This window comes from Balearica regulorum, chromosome W (genome assembly GCF_011004875.1).
Source record: "Balearica regulorum gibbericeps isolate bBalReg1 chromosome W, bBalReg1.pri, whole genome shotgun sequence".
Taxonomy (NCBI): Eukaryota; Metazoa; Chordata; class Aves; order Gruiformes; family Gruidae; genus Balearica; species Balearica regulorum.
Window position 1 is genome coordinate 4183638 of NC_046219.1, and position 16810 is coordinate 4200447.

Consider the following 16810-nt stretch of genomic DNA (forward strand, 5'->3'; position numbering starts at 1 on the left):
GCACAGCAGTGGCAAACTAATAATTGAAAATGATATTCTAATCTGTCTTCTGGCAAATGAAAATTGCTGAAAAGGTGATAGCATCCCAGTGAATGTAGTTGTTGGATGTGAAAGCAAAACAGCAGCAGCAGGTATTATATTGGGTGAGGTGCTCTGACTGAAATCACTGCTGTGCAAAGATACAGGTGGGAAAAAAAAGTGATTTTTCAAGCCTTAAAATTAACTAAAACGCCTTGGTGAGCTGTTTGTCTAATCAAGAACTAGATGGGAACGGTTCAAAAAGTATTTGTGTGGGTAGTGGTAGTTCTTCCAGTATGTATTTGTGGTAGTTTGCTGTAGAAAACAAACATTATTACTCTTTCAAGATAAACAGTATTATTTACCATATCTTTCTTTTTCCATAAAAAGTTAAAAATATGGGACAAAGTGCGTTGGGTTTGCATGGCAAGGTTTTGGTAGCGGGGGGGGGCTACAGGGGTGGCTTCTGTGAGAAGCTGCTAGAAGCTTCCCCCATGCCTGACAGAGCCAATGCCAGCCAGCTCCAAGATGAACCCGCCACTGGCCAAGGCCGAGCTAATCAGCGCCTCTGTGATAACATATTTAAGAAAGAGAAAAAAAAAAAAAAAAACAGTTAGAGGGAGCTTTTGCAGCTGGAGAGAGGAGTGAGAAGATGTAAGAAACTCTGCAGACACCAAGGTCAGTGAAGAAGGAGGGGGAGGACGTGCTCCAGGTGCCGGAGCAGAGATCCCCCTGCAGCCTGTGGTGAAGACCATGGTGAAGCAGGCTGTCCCCCTGCAGCCCATGGAGGAAGGATGAGGGGGTGTAGAGATTCCACCTGCAGCCCATGGAGGACCCCATGTCGGAGCAGGTGGAGGCACCTGAAGGAGGCTGTGGCCCTGTGGGAAGCCCAGGCTGGAGCAAGTTCCTGGCAGGACCTGTGGAGAGAGGATCCCACGCCAGAGCAGGTTTGCTGGCAGGACTTGTGACCCTGTGGTGGACCCACGCTGGAGCAGTCTGTTCCTGAAGGTCTGCACCCCGTGGAAGAGACCCTATGCTGGAGCAGTTTGTGAAGGACTGTAGCCCGTGGGAGAGGACTCCTTGCTGGAGCAGGGGAATGATGAGAGGAGTCCTCCCCCTGAGGATGAAGAAGCAGCAGAAACACCGGTGATGAACTGACCACAACCCCCAATTCCCTGCCCCCCCATGCTGCTGAGGGGGGGCGGAGGTTGAAGCCGGGAGTGAAGTTGAGCCCGGGAAGATGGGAGGGGTGGGGGAAGGTCTTTTAAGATTTGATTTTATTTCTCATTCCTCTACTCTGTTTTGCCTAGTAATAAATTAGATAAATTCCCTCTCTCAGTTCAGTCTGTTTTGCTCGTGATGATAATTACTGAGTGATCTCTCCCTGTCCTTATCTTGACCCATAAGCTTTTTGTTATACTTCTCCTCCCCATTATGCTGGGGGAGGGGTGAGCGAGCGGCCATGTGGCGCTCAGCTGCCGGCTTGGCCTAAACCGCGACACAAATTTAAATCAAGTTTTGTGCTGTCATAGATATTAGTGCTGGCCCTGGGAAAGCCCTGTCTGATGTGAGAGAAATGTCTTTTTTAAGTCTTTTTGTCTCAGTTATTTTACTGTATAGAGGATGCATCTTGCTGAACATGCTCGTTTGGTGAATTTTCAATATACTCTGTTCTTACAGCTTTTCCTTTTACCGCTATAGCTTTGTTACTCCGTATTTAACTGACTAGCCTTCTAAAAAGAAAATCATATACTGGTCCACATTAACAGACCAAATGATCAAATCAACACTTTGAAATTGGAGGATGCTGGGAGAAACCTTCCAAAAAAACCAAACCCACAAAACCTTAAAACAACAAATACTGCCTTTTAATTTCGTAGCTAGTAGTCTGGCTCCTTTATTGTGTTTAGGTTTGGTGGGAGGAGAAAAGAAGCCTATGCTGATAAATACAAACAAACACAAACTTCTGTTTCCAGCCATCGCGTAAGGTCAACTTATTAAATCAAAGAAGGGAAGGTCGAAAAATATCTGTTCTGCCTGACTGATAGATGCAAACTTTATATTTTTATTTTTTTCTTTTTTAGAGCAGTTGTATAGAGGGAAGTTTAAGGGGCCCCTTCTATGGCTGTGACACTGATAAAGTGTCGTGAAGTATTTGCATGACCATAAGTCACTCTAGAAGGGCAAGGGCTCACGGTCATCAGCGTATAACAAATTCCCCTTCTGATGGTGGGACGCAAGGTAAAAGTCTTGCTGTATTTTAAAAAAAAAGTATAAATCTACTATCTTCCAACGGCTGTCCTGCATCAGTGAGACAGCTCAGGTTCCTCGTAGCCATCCAGTCCATCCCCTTCTGTTTCACAGGGAAGACTGAATATTCATGGTGCTGTGTGTGCATTATGTGGCTGGAGAGAGTTCCAGCTCATTATATACATTCCTGTGGCAGAGCACCACTGTATACCTGCTTCCCTGGCTCAGCTGGCTGGGCTAAGTATGGAAGAGATGAGTAACCCTGCCCAGGTCCTGCCCAAACATCAGCCTAGGAAAACCCAGTTGTTACAGCTTTGCTTTTCGCTTAACACCAACAAGGGGTGTATTGTTCGCACTCAAACGATTTAAGATCTCTGCTTTCTGTCAGAGGCACAGGATATGAAAAAGCAAGTTATTCTGGCCTTAGATCCTTGAATGATGTGAGCTGTGGTGGATGAGACAGCAGGGATGGTTGCAGCTTTGTTGCTCAGCTGTGAAAAGGGGCTTTCTTGCAAAATTTCCATTTACCTCATCTCTTCAGCTTGTCTTATGAGTATCATCAGCGTTGTATAGAAATACCAGCAGCATTTCCTGGAGCCTTGGTGAATCAGCTGGGGATGTTTGGGGAGGAAGGGATAAGGTTAGGATGTTCTGCTTGCCATCACTGGTGGACCACAGCAACAGTGCAGGCAGCAATGCAGCCCCATGGACCAGGTGAACTGGTTCTGCCATATCAGCCTTGTGTCACTCCTTGGCTGCCTGCGCCGGGGTTTGTGAAGAAGGAATTATTTGCTCTCTTCCTCCCCAAAAGTAATTGCTTAAACTGGCCTTTGTATTTGTGGAAGATTCTTTTTTTTTTTTTTTTTTTTGAGATCCAACAGAAACCTTTTTAATCAGGCGTACTTTATACACTTAAGGTCTATCTTCAGCAGTGCAAAGGACATTTCTTGTACTTTTCTAGAGAAGTCTCAGATCTAGGAATGGGCTGAAGGTTTTGCAATGTTGGGGGGAAATCCCTCCACCAGATTTTGAACTTGCCTTAAGTACTGGGAAGACTTAAAGGGAGAGCTGAGAGATTTATGTTCTGAAATATTTTTCTTTTCCACTTTCAAAGTTTAGCTCTGGGACTCATCTGCAAAAATAAAACAGGGAACAGGTAGTTACCTGAAATGCCTTCTACTCCTGAGTGACACTGCTCTTAAGGCTTCAAATTCTTCACTTTGAATTAAAAACTATGGGTGAAGTTGTGGCTGTTTCTCAGTTTGTGGGGAAAAATCTGAACTTCCTTTATGCCAGGTCTTTACTCAAAAGTTTTTATTTTTACCTCATTACACTTCCTTTTTCTGCTTGGAAGCAGAAGTTTGGAAACTATACTAGACCTCTTGCTGGCTGTGTTTCATCTCTGACCAGAAACCAGACAATCCTGAATGTTGCAATAAAACCCACTGTGAAAGTGCCAATCTGTATTTGCATTGATAAAGTTTGGGCAAGAATCTCCTTGAACTCAGCACTGGACTCTCTGATGTTGGCTTACTGTCATGGAGCTTTGCTAGTCCTGGCTTTATAGGACTTTCTGTGAATTGGCTTCACAATGTGTTTTTGAATTTGTGATAGCCCTAGCAACAAAGGTTTTTCTTTAGCATTTCCTGTGCATGCTTCCTTTGCATTGTGTCTTGAGCATGCTGAAAATAGGTAGAAAACCAGGCGTAAAGCATAGAGGAGAAATTAAGAATGTGTCTGTTGTCTAAATTACTTGCGGAAGTAGAATGAAGATATTGGGGGATTCTTTTGTGTAAAACATCCTATAGGAAGATTAAATTATGATGTAGATGGTCTTTAGACTGTCTATAGATGTACAGAACTACTTGCAAAGGCTGGGACAAGAGTTAGGCAACAGAGCAGGGCTTTACATTCTCTGAATATGACCAACAATTAACTTTGTACTTTGCACATTAACTTTTACACATTGAGTCACAAGGCTGTTTTGTTGTGCATGTTTTGACATGACATTGCCACTGAATGTAGATGACTCATTTACTTGCCAAAAACATGGTTTATCCCTTTCTGTACCTCGTCTATTCAGTCTACGCTGCTTTTCCCATGGTAAAGTCACCCCTGTTCCATTTCCCCAGGGACTGCCTTCCTCCATCATGAACCTTTCTGAGGGTCTCGCAGTCCTTCTGTTTTTTTCCTGGGGCTGTGGGCACTCAGCATTTGATGACAACTGTGGTGGGACATCCCAACCTGGATGCTGAGCCATACCAAGGGCGGCTGGCCTCAGGACAAATGTTCTCATTGATGGCTGTGCCCAGATGCAAGTGTCTGGTTTAAAAGTGCATGTGGAGGAGGCTTCGTGTTGCTAGTGACCGGCTGAAATTTCCCAAAAACCTGAGAAACCAGAATACCATACCCATGTTTACCAGGAAGGCTTCAAAACCCAGCAACATATGCAGTCAGAGGTTACAGTCAGGATGGGATGACTATGACAGTATTCATGTAATAATTCATGTAATATTTTTTGCCGTGCAAAAGTAGGGAGAAGTTTTTAAGTCAATCCAGAGCATCATCCGATTCCTGCTGTGGTCACTTGGATGTTTTCCACAGCTTCCATGGGAGCAGAGGACAAACTCTGAACCCTTTTAGGAACTGTATGAGCTGCTTTCTGAGCTGGTCCTGGCCCAGCTGAGCAGAGCATTTCTGTGCTTAATAAAAGCCCCTGCATCCCCTGTCTTGAATCTGTGTTGTTTTCACTGGATTTGGGGGCAACATGACCAATCATGGTACTCGATAGTCCTAGAAAATACTAAAAATAAAGGATATATTGGTCAAATCCCATCATCACATTTTCTCCACGATGATGGATAGTTAGCCCAGGAGCATTGCTTCCTTCTCCATGGCTGCCCTTGCCCAGAAAGCCAATCGTATCCTGGCCTGCATCAAAAGCAGCATGACCAGCAGGTCGAGGGAAGTGATTCTGCCCCTCTACCCTGCTCTCATGAGACCCCACCTGGAGTATTGCGTCCAGCTCTGAGGTCCCCAGTAAAAGAAAGACATGGAGCTGTTGGAGTGAGTCCAAAGGAGGCCACAAAGACAATCAGAGGGCTAGAGCACCTCTCCTATGAAGACAGACTGAGTTGGGCTTGTTCAGCCTGGAGAAGAGAAGGCTCCGGGGAGACCTTACAGCAGCCTTCCAGTACCTAAAGGTGATATCCTTAAAATAGAATTTTCCACTTTACAGGGACAGAAATGTGTTTGGGTTAGTGCTTAGACACTGTTTCATTTAGGGTTAAATGCACTGCTTGCTTTGCTGACAACTATACCTTTGAAAAAGACTGATAAAAAGCATGCTTTGCTAAAGAGTATCCTTGAAGGAGAGCTGAAAAACTGATAAAGAGGAAACATCCTGTCCCAGAAAGTGCTGAGAGCTGGATGATTACCAGAGAGGACTGAAGTCAAAGGGAAGGGAGAGTTTGCTTTTGCTACCACTACCTACCCAACTAAAGAACTATGCAAATTATACCCCCCAGGCACGTGTGTGCTAATTTAAAGATGCTTGACCAATAGTAGATGATGTGGTGATTACTAACCAATTAGCATAAATTTAAGGCAGGTTTTTCTAATTCTGTAACAAGATAAATAGGTGGTAGGTTCTGTGTGTAGTGTGCTAGCTTTGTGGAATTACCATCTAGCACCAATCTCTGTGCAGACATGAAACAAAATACCTCTGCTCTGTGTGTATATTGGTGTACTGCACACTGGGTAAATGATCCCACTTTTGGGATAATGGTTTTACAGCAACCCAGATGGGACTATGCTGACAGCCATTGCCTGGATTGTCTTGCTGTATCCAATGATGAGAAACAGACTGACAGCTGCAGTGTGCACTGACTTGTTGATTGGGAACTCCAGTGGCCCCTCTTCTGCAGTCAGGTAATAAGTGACACAACAGTGCAATGCTATTTGAAAGAAGTATTTAAGAGGAAAAGGGGGGGGGGAAGTGAGACTTCTTAAGGAAGCAGTGGGAGTTGTTCATTGCTTAAGCTCTGCATAAGATACATCAGAAAAATATGCAGCAGCAGCAGTGTTGGTTTGTTTCTACACGTTGTTTTAAGTAATGTAGAGGAGAGATCCCTCATTTTGTATTTAGAATTTTGGTGTATGAAATGCTGGATTAAGAAATTCTTTTGTTCAGTACTGAAATGGGTTCCACTGCTTCCAAGGAGGTTCCTCTTTGTTCTCCCTTGGGGTGCATCCTAAAGTATTGGAGTAAATTTGGGGGGAACCCCATGACTAGGGATAAATTAAAATGGTGTTGTAATGAATGGTGGCCACAATATCAATTGGATAATGGTGAAAAATGACCTGAAAATGGGTCTTTGAAATATCATACTATATTTCAATTAATGTTGTTTTGTCAAGGAAATGAGAAATGGGATGAGATCACAAAGAACAAATCTGCATATGCTTTGAGAAGTGATTTGAATGTTAGAAAGAAATATGGTCTGATGAATTCAGAATACTAGAAGGGAATATATTCTTTAACTGAGGAAAAGAAAGAAAAGGGAAAAGAGTGTCTTGTACCAACTGTAAGAAAAGAACAGAGTGTACATGTTGTATTGATTGTAAGAAGAGAAAAGAGTGTTTGTACCAATTGTAAGATGGGAAAAACCAGCTCAGAAGACACAGAGGAAGATGTTCAGCTATTGGTAGCCTGCTGCCCCCCCCCCCCCCCCCCAATTAGAATCAGATTCCACAAGTGAGGAGGAAAAGGAAATTACTGGTCCTGTTCCTGGAAGAACTAGGGGACAGAGATGGAGAGCTGTACTCCAGGCCCCTCTTAGGCTGTAGGACCTGACGCAGCCCCAGTGTATGTTCATGTACCATTTACCACTGCAGACGTATTACACTGGAAATGCAGTCGGGTCTTGCTGGAATGATCCAGAGGGAATGTATAACACAGTTAAGACTGTGATGATGACTCATGATCCTAATTGGAGAGATATACTGATACCTGTGAATATTGAAATATTAAGATCAATTCAAGCAATTACAGCCATTGCTCAATAGATGTAACCAACCAAAAGGGAAACCATTGTAACTTAGAAAATAATTAGTTGTAAGGTGTGGTGTATGATAGGCACGGACTCCGTAGGGTGCAAGTACAGAATCAACTTTATTACAGAATTTTCTGATTATATAGTATTTCTTGTTAAAAGGGGAGGCTCTTTTATTCCCCAATCATCACCCGATTCGTGTTCCCCGCAAGATCTGTTATTCTGTTTTTCTCTTGCACCTGGCGGGCGCCTGGCTGTCTGTTCTCAGCTCCTTATCTCCTGGATTTGGCCAGTCACATGTTATTTATGAGCTACTGAAGAATGCAAGGCCTGTTTTGTGCATATCTTTTCTTTGAACCACTGTTTTTTGCTGGTTTAGTGCATGGGTCGAAATAGCACATTTCCCATGCTGTCTTTATTAGCTAAAGCATTGTTCTCCACAGTAAGGTAAGAAGGCCTGGAACAATCTCATTTTAAACAGCTCAGCCTTGGAAGAACAGATGCGCAAAGATAAGAAAGTTACGAGGTGATCACAAAACCAGCCTTGAGGGATAAGGTATAGGTGATACCAGGACTGAGTCTGAAGACCCCCGAGGACCACCCAGAGGTGCCAACAAACATGGGCGAAAGACATTAGCATATGCTAACGAGTTCCTGGAAAATCCATGAATGTGATAAGCATTACTTGGAAATATACTGAATATGTATATTACCATAGTATAAATACTTGCTAGTTTTGTCTTTTGGGTGTGCACGTTAGGTGGAGTTATCCCCCGTGCACCCAGCGCTGCAATAAAGAATGCCTGCTTTCTAAAACCTCAAAATAAGTCTGAGAGAGTGAATTATTTTGCCGCTTTCCGGTAACAGATTTTGGCAACCCAGATGGGACACTGCTCTTGAACATCGGCGGATCTGAGGGATTGCAGGACCTCCGGCCGGCACCGAGGGATTCTCAGGGAGAACCTCCGATCCCCGGACCAAAGAGTTCTGAGCAAGGACCATCAATAAGGTCAAGGCATTCTTTCAGTATTATTTTCTGTTGCCTGCCCGTCAGTCGTAGCGAAAGCTGCGCAGGGTTGGGCTGTATCCCTGGGGCAAAGGGAAAGTACCCTTTGATTGAAACTGAAGGATAAGTCTCCTTCCTGAAACGGAAGCTCAGAAGTTTGTCTGTTGAATGTTGAATACGGGCCGTGATCGTAATTGTGTGGTTTTGTCTTTGTGGTTATAGTGTTTGTAAGTGCATATTACTGTTGTAAAAAGCTGGGGTTAAATTGTTTTGTGCCCTGTTTTTAAAATGGAAACTGGAACTTCTAAAAGGGAATTGATCTTAAAGAAATCCCCTCTTGGGTGCATTTTATTAAACTGGAAGCAAATAGCAGGACCCCCCAGGAAGAGTTGCAAAGAAAGATGATCTAATCAAATATTGTAATCAGTGGTGGCCATTGTATAGACTGAATGATGGAGAAAAGTGGCCGGTTAATGTTACAGTTGTTGTTATTCTTAAGACCGGAAGGAAAATGGGATGAAGTTCCCTATGTTGATTTGTTCTCTGCTTTACGAGATCATCCTGAATGGAGCAGGGAATGTAAATGAATACCGAGAGATCCTTTGGTTCTGACCTTGGGAAAATATAATCAGAAACTCTCTAAGCATTGTTGTTCGGCGTGTAGTATCAGTAAATGGTGCGTCAAATACGGAGGACCGGATGAGGAGGATGTTTCTGATGAAGGGGAATCTTTTGCTGGAAGTGAGGAATTCAGTGCTATTGCAGGGAGAACGAGGGGAGGATTGGGGGGTCGAGTTGTGCAAGCTCTGCTGCGACAGGCAGTAGGGGCAGAGGGACCAGTGACCGTTAAAGTACCCTTCTCAGTGATTGATTTATGCTTGTGGAAAAAGGCTGACGGGTATTTATAGGGAAGATCCTGAAAAGGAGGGAGATGCCTTGTAGTTAGCATTTATCTGTTGTGGAACAGGCATCTCTGGATATTTGAAGATTGGAGGAATTTGAGCAAGTTGTTGGAAAGGGCTGGGAAAATGTATAATAACTGACAAGTGGTTAAAGAGAATCAGGGAATGAAAAAGTTGTTGCAGGAAAAGGTAGTGGGAGGCTGTGAAGGTGTTGCTCTGCTTGTAGTACAGGGCAATGGTGTTTGAAGTGCGGGCATGATGAGGAGGATGATTTGGAATTAATGAAAGATGTTGGAGGTTGCATGGATGGTTTTTGATAACAGGGAGAAAGAGAAGGAAATTAGAAAAGAACAACGAGAAAACGAAGGAGGGCGGAGACAGGCAGGGAGAGACAGGGAAAGAGAGGGTAATCTGAGAGCTGCACTGCAGGGAGCCTCAGCAAACAGTAACTTCAGGGGAGGACGGCAATACTATGGGGGAGAGGTGGGGCCCCTCCAGCACAAAAAACCAGGAATACCTTAGGAGATTGTCACCGAAATCCGGGAATAAACCTCGTAACACCAATGTAGTGTTAAAAGGCAGGCATTCTTTATTGCAGCGCTGGATGCACGGGGGATAGCTCCACCCAACGTGCATACCTAGCCTACGAACACACACATATTTATATTCTCAATACACACATGGTTACAATTACATCACATAGTTACATAGTTACTTCATTATGATTGGTGTAAAACTTTCTCGCTTTGCTTTTAAAGCTATATACTTAAAGAAATTCAGAGAGCATGCCCAGTGAGGGGTGGTCGTACCTTGGAGGTGGGTAGTTTTTAGCATGGAGGTGTGTTTTGGTATTATAATGAGATTATAATGAACAAAGTTCACTCAAAGGACATGATTTTGACAGAAAATGAAATATTATTTGGCTCACGTACCAATAATGCAGTTTATCAGTTCCATGGTACATACCGACCACACAGTTTATCAGTTCCATGGTACCACCAAGCTCTCAGGTCCTCATTCCTAAAATATTTTCTCATTCCCTACTATTGCTAATAATCTCATCTTGATCCCATCACCATGGTTAAAAAAGTTAAACACATCGGTTACAAGATCATCAGCGTGTCTATCGTAAAGAATTGGGACATTGGAAAGATTAGGGACTGTTTTAGGGGTCCTATTCCTATCAGTCCAGAGGTTCTGGAGGAGGCACAATACAATCAAGAAGCAGCTCCCTTTCCACGTCAGTTCCCCTTAACTAAGTCCTGAAGGGGACCAGGGAAACCTCCCCAGCAGAACCCCACAGTAGAGCTGGGGAAATGGAAAATAGATTTTCTTGTAGATACTGGAGTAACTTATTACTTGTCAAAGAAAATTGAGCGATGATATGGTAAACGTTGTGAGTGCCACAGGGAAAGCGGAACAGTGTGCCTTTTTCCGAGCTTAAAATTTAAAGGATGGAAAACAATGAGTAACTCACCAATTTTTATATATGCCTGAATGTCCTATACCACTCTTGAGACAGGACCTATTGAGTAAAGTGGAAGCGCAAATCACCTTTAAAGATGGGGAAGTCAAGGTGTTAATTCCTGAATCTAAACTTGTATAAGGATCTGTGCTCCTATTGCAGGAAGACAAAATTTTAGAAACTGGCATTCCAACGGAAGTGGAAAATGCAGTGACACCCCTTGTATGGGCTGGAGAAGTCCCTGGTAAAGCTAAGAATGCCGAACCGGTAAAGACTGAACTCAAAGCAGGAATGAAGCCGGTAAGGCAAAACCAATATCCTTTGAAATTAGAGGCTAGAATCAGGCTAAAAACAAGAGTGGTTCACAGATCTAAATTTGAAAGATGCCTTTTTCTGCTTACCTCTCAAGTGAGAAAGTCAAAATATATTTGCCTTTGAGTGGGAAGACCCAGAAACAGGTTGCAAATCAGAGTACACTTAGACTATTTTTAAATCCCTGTGGCAACACTGTCCCACACTATTTGGAAATCAATTAGCCAAAGAATTGGAAACCTGGAAAAGAAAACATAAAACAGGGACTGTGTTGCAGTATGTTGATGATATTTTCATTGCAACTGTAACCCGGGAAGAATGCTTACAATTAACCATTGATCTTTTGAATTTTCTGGGATTAAATGGTTACCGAGTTTCAAAAGAAAAAGCTCAAGTCACACAAGAATCTGTTAAATACTTGGGATTTGAACTTTTAAAAGGACAAAGAAGATTGAGCACAGAGAGAAAAGAAGCTATATCTGTCAACTCCCAGAGCCCCAGAATGCACACAAACTGCGAACCTTCCTTGGAATAGTGGGGTGGTGCAGGCTGTGGATCGCCAATTATGGACTCATTGTGAAACCTTTCTATGAACTACAGAAAAATTCACCACCTGAACATTTGGAATGGGATGACAGTACCAGAAATGCTTTCAAACAACTAAAAAGAACTCTGATGAAAGCACCAGCTTTAGGGCTCCCAGATCTAACCAAAACCTTTGAATTGTTTGCTCATGAGCGGCAAGCTGTAGCTCTGGGGGTGCTCTCTCAGATGTTGGGAGGCAACAGACACGCTGTGGCCTATTTCTCCAAGCAATTGGACAATACCAGCAAAGGATGGCCAGGATGTCTGAGAGCTGTGGCTGCTACTGTGCTGCTAATTCAAGAAGCCCAGGAACTGACACTGGGACAGAAGATATTGGCTGGTTTTGTACCACACACGGTACTGACTGTCCTGGACCAGAAAGGCTGTCTCCAAGCTGGATACTGAAGTATCAAGTGGCACTTCTTGAACAAGATGATGCTGTTTTGAAATCCACTGCAGTAGTAAACCCGGCAGTTTTCCTGTCATCCCGACAACTGGAAGAAGAGGAACCCACACATGATTGTTTACAGACCACTGAGGAAGTGTATTCCAGTCGACCTGACCTGAAAGACACTCCTCTGGAAAACCCAGACTGGGAGCTATATACAGATGGGAGCAGCTTTGTGGAAAAAAAAAGGGATCTGGATGTCAGGGTATGCTGTGACCACAGTGGATACTGTTGTAGAAGCAAAAGCTCTGCAACCAAAAACATCAGCCCAGAAAGCAGCATTGATTGCACTAACAAGAGCCTTGGAACTAAGTGAAGGAATATATGGACCGATTCCAAGTATGCATTTGGAGTATTACGTGCACACAGAGCAATTTGGAAAGAAAGGGGACTGTTGTCATCTCAAGGAACCCGAATTAAGCATGCGGAGCAGATTTTAAAATTACTTGAAAGTGTACAGAAACCAAGAGAAGCGGCTACCATGCTTTGTAAAGCTCACCAAACCGGACGAACCCCACAAGAAAGAGGCAATCAACTGGCTGATGTGACCGCTCGTAAGGTTGCAGAAAAGGGTAAAGGGATATTGGCAATAATACCTGAAAAGAAGATAGAATTAGGAGAATTCCCTAACTAGGATAGTTGGGATAAGAATTTAATTGAAACACTGAAAACTGAAATACAGGAAAAATGATGGGCTGTTACTCCTACGGGGCAGGTAATTATAACCCCAATTTTGATGCATGAAATAGTCAAGAAAGAACATAATAGCATTCATTGGGGAACTGCACATTTATTGAAACATCTACAAAAATCAGTGGTGAGTGGTAATATGGTAGAAATTATGTCACCGAAATCCGGGAATAAACCTCGTAACACCAATGTAGTGTTAAAAGGCAGGCATTCTTTATTGCAGCGCTGGATGCACGGGGGATAGCTCCACCCAACGTGCATGCCAGGTGATCACCAACACACAGGTTATGTAGGATCAAAACATACATATTCATTATTTTCCCGAGAAAAGGTGATTCTATGATAATCATTTCTAGGATTCATTTCCATATTCTCCTCCCCATCACGCATGCTCAGTGATTTGAGTGGGTGGTCCTCAGGGGTCTCTGGTGGTCGTCAGTGGTCTTGCACTCGTGTTCGCTGGGTGACCCCCTTCATGCAGGCATGCGCAGTATCCTTGTTGTGCAGGTACATCTGCACCTGTCCTTACTTCATAAGATTGATATTCCCGGGCCTATTGTCCGGTTGGGTAGGGACTGTACAAAAAACATAGCAGCATTGTATCTTGACACGGTCATCTTGCCACTTGCCATGGTTAGTTAGCTTCATTACCTATTACCTTGGTTACAAACTAATTATCTCAACCTGATTCTATAGTTTCTATTTCACGGCCCCTATCCTACGGTTACATTTCCCCCCTTTGGAAGTTTTGAAATAATAACTTTTCAATACTTCCACTCATATTTTCCTATTCTAGACATATTACAGATGTTCTTAAACTTGTAACCATAGCATCTATGCCCCAGTGTGTCTGCTCATGTTTCTCTTTTGCAAGTTCCAACATAACTTGTGGAGTTACTATTACCCGATTTTCTCATGTTACCCACCATCCTTCCATATTCTGAGATGCTTTTAAGTGCTCTGCCAATTGTTCACCTAGTTTGCTATATCTTACTCTTACGTTTGGAATTTTTACCTGTTTTACTGGTACTAGTGCAAGGATACCTTGTTCAGCAGCCTCTTTTGCAGCTTTATCCGCCAACCGATTACCTATATTGACAGCCGTCTGACCAAATTGATGAGCTCTGCAATGCATTACGGCCACTTCCTTTGGTTTTTGCACGTCTTGTAGGAGCTGAAGGATTTCCTCTTTATGTCTTATAGGTGATCCTTGGGCTGTTAACAGTCCTCTTTCTTTCCATATGGCTCCATGGGCGTGGATCACACCAAATGCATATTTGGAATCAGTCCATATGTTTACTCTTTTCCCTTCAGCCATTCGTAAGGCCTGCTTTAGCGCCACCAATTCTGCTTTCTGTGCTGATGTATTTGCAGGTAGTGTTCCCGACTCCAATATCTTGTCAATGGTGACAACAGCATACCCGGCCATTCGCTTTCCTGCTTGCACAAAACTGCTTCCATCCGTAAACAGTTCCAGATCAGGATTCTTCAGGGGTTCGTCCCTCAGGTCCGGTCTGCTGGAATAAACTTGTTCAATAGTTAACAGACAGTCATGTTCCAATTTCTCAGTAGAATTTTCTGTTGACAGGAACATTGCTGGATTTACAATTGCTGTGGTTTTTAATTCCACATCATCTTGTTCCAATAGGACAACCTGGTATTTCAACATTCTGCTAGGGGATAACCAGTGACCCCCCCTTTTGTTCTAAGACAGTTATTACCATATGCGGTACATATACCACTATCTTTTGGCCCATAGTCAATTTTCGGGCTTCCTGAATCAGCAGCACCGTTGCTGCCACGGCACACAAACATCCCGGCCATCTTTTACTCCCGGTGTCAAGTTGTTTGGAGAAGTACCCCACTGGTCGCTTCCAGGATCCCAGCTGTTGCGCCAGCACTCCAAGGGCCAGATGTTGCCTTTCGTGTACAAATAGCTCAAAAGGTTTAGTCAGATCAGGTAAACCCAATGCAGGGGCCATCATTAATGGCTTTTTGAGTTCTTTAAATGATTTATGGCATTCAGGTGTCCAAGTCAGGTATTGGTCTTTAGATTCTTTCAGGGCCTCATATAGGGGTTTCACATACAGTCCATAATTTAGAATCCAGAGTCGACACCACCCAATCATTCCTAAAAAGGTTCTCAGTTCCTTTGGGCTGTTAGGTTCGGGGATCTGACAAATGGCTTCTTTCCTTTCGTTCCCCAATTGTCTCTGTCCTTGAGATATCTCAAATCCCAAATAAATCACTGCTTCTTTCCCTATCTGGGCCTTGTTTCTGGAGACTCTGTATCCTCCTTGGCCCAGGAAATTCAATAAACTGACAGTAATTTCAAAACATGTTTCCTTACTTTCTGCTGCTATCAGGTTGTCATCCACATACTGTAATAATATACCTTCTCCTTGATTTTGTTTCTTCCACATTTCCAACTATTTTGCCAACTGATTTCCAAATATTGTAGGGCTATTTTTAAATCCTTGTGGAAGTACAGTCCACGTTAGTTGTGTTTTTCGTCCTGTAGCAGGACTTTCCCATTCAAAGGCAAATATGCCTTGACTTTTCTTATCCAGAGGTATGCAAAAGAAGGCATCCTTTAAATCCAGTACAGTAAACCATTTATGCTCCTCCCTCAAGGATGTCAGCAAGGTATATGGATTGGCCACTACTGGGTGTATATCTTGAACTATCTGATTTATGGCCCTTAAGTCCTGAACTAATCGGTATTCCTTACCTCCTGATTTCCTTACTGGCAATATAGGGGTATTGTATTCTGATTCACATTCTACTAACAGCCCATATTCTAAAAATTTTGTAATTAATTCCTCTAATCCCTTTCGGGCTTCCCACTTAATAGGATACTGTTTTTGTCTTACCGGTTTGGCTCCGAGTTTTAGAGTCACCTTTACCGGTTCTGCCAATTTGGATCGTCCCGGAACTCCACTTGCCCATACCAGGGGGGTGACTGCATTGTCCACCACTTCTGAAATCTGTTCCTCCTTGGAGGAATCCTGTAACATAAACACTCTCGCCTCTATGGCTTTGATTCTGGTATTAGCAATCTGATTTCTCCATCTTTAAAAATTATTTGTGCATCTAATTTGCTTAATAAATCTTGTCCTAATAAAGGCAACGGACATTTGGGCATGTACAAAAATTGATGTGTTACCTACTGTTTTCCCAGCTTAAATTTTAACAGTTTCAAGAAAGGCCAGTTCTCTTTTCGCCCCGTCGCACCACCAACCTCTGCTGATTTATAGCTGAGTTTTGCTTTACATGTTTATTATTCTCAGTCAAGATTGCCAGAATTTTTCCATTCCTTTGCATTTGTCTAACTTCTCTTTCCTTTTCCCTGTTATTATACACAGTCCAGGCGATTTCAAGCATTTTGCCTAAGTCTCTGGACTCAGCCCCTTCCAATTTCTGAAGCTTTTTCCTTATATCTGGGGCTGATTGTCCCATAAATATAGAGGCCAATTGTATAGCTTCTTCCGTGGTGGTTTTTTGTTTGTTTGCTTGTGGTTTTGTTTGTGTTTTTCTTCTCTGGGTCCAAATTAGTATATTTTCTCGCAGTCACCTTCAGTCTTTCCATAAAGGCTGAAGGGGATTCGTTTAGTTCTTGTCTTACTTCATATAATTTAGACCAATTAATTGCTTTTGCCATTGCATGTCTAACACCAAATAAAATCCACTTCTGATATCTAAACATCCCTCTGGGTCCCAGTTGATTAGGGTCCCACTCAGGATTTGTGGATGGAAAATTCTGATCCACTGTCCCTTGTATAATCCCATTAGCATGAGCTCCTTCCACTTGTTTTCTGGCCGTATTTAGTACCATTTTCTTTTCAGTGTCTTCCAACAAAGTATTCAATATTACTTTGAAATCCTCCCAATCGGGGTTCTGGGTTCTGATTATTGTTTCAACTACTTTGGCAACTCTTTCAAGATCATCTCGATAAGTGCCTGCAGTTTCTTTCCCTGGTCTTAAATCAGTTATTGAGAAGGGAACTTTTACCATTACCGGACCCTCATTACCAACTGCCTGTCGAAGAGGGGCCTGGAGGGGAGCTAATCCGTCTCCTC

General features: G+C 43.0%; 1 long non-coding RNA gene across 1 annotated transcript in view; it reads left to right on the plus strand.

Annotated features, from left to right (window-relative positions):
- Nucleotides 1–655: 655 nt before the first annotated feature.
- LOC142599268 (uncharacterized) overlaps nt 656–16810 on the plus strand; it is a 30527-nt gene continuing 14372 nt past the window's right edge. The window contains exon 1 of the long non-coding RNA XR_012832898.1: nt 656–696. This is a non-coding gene — a long non-coding RNA (uncharacterized LOC142599268). The remainder of the gene's footprint in view (nt 697–16810) is intronic.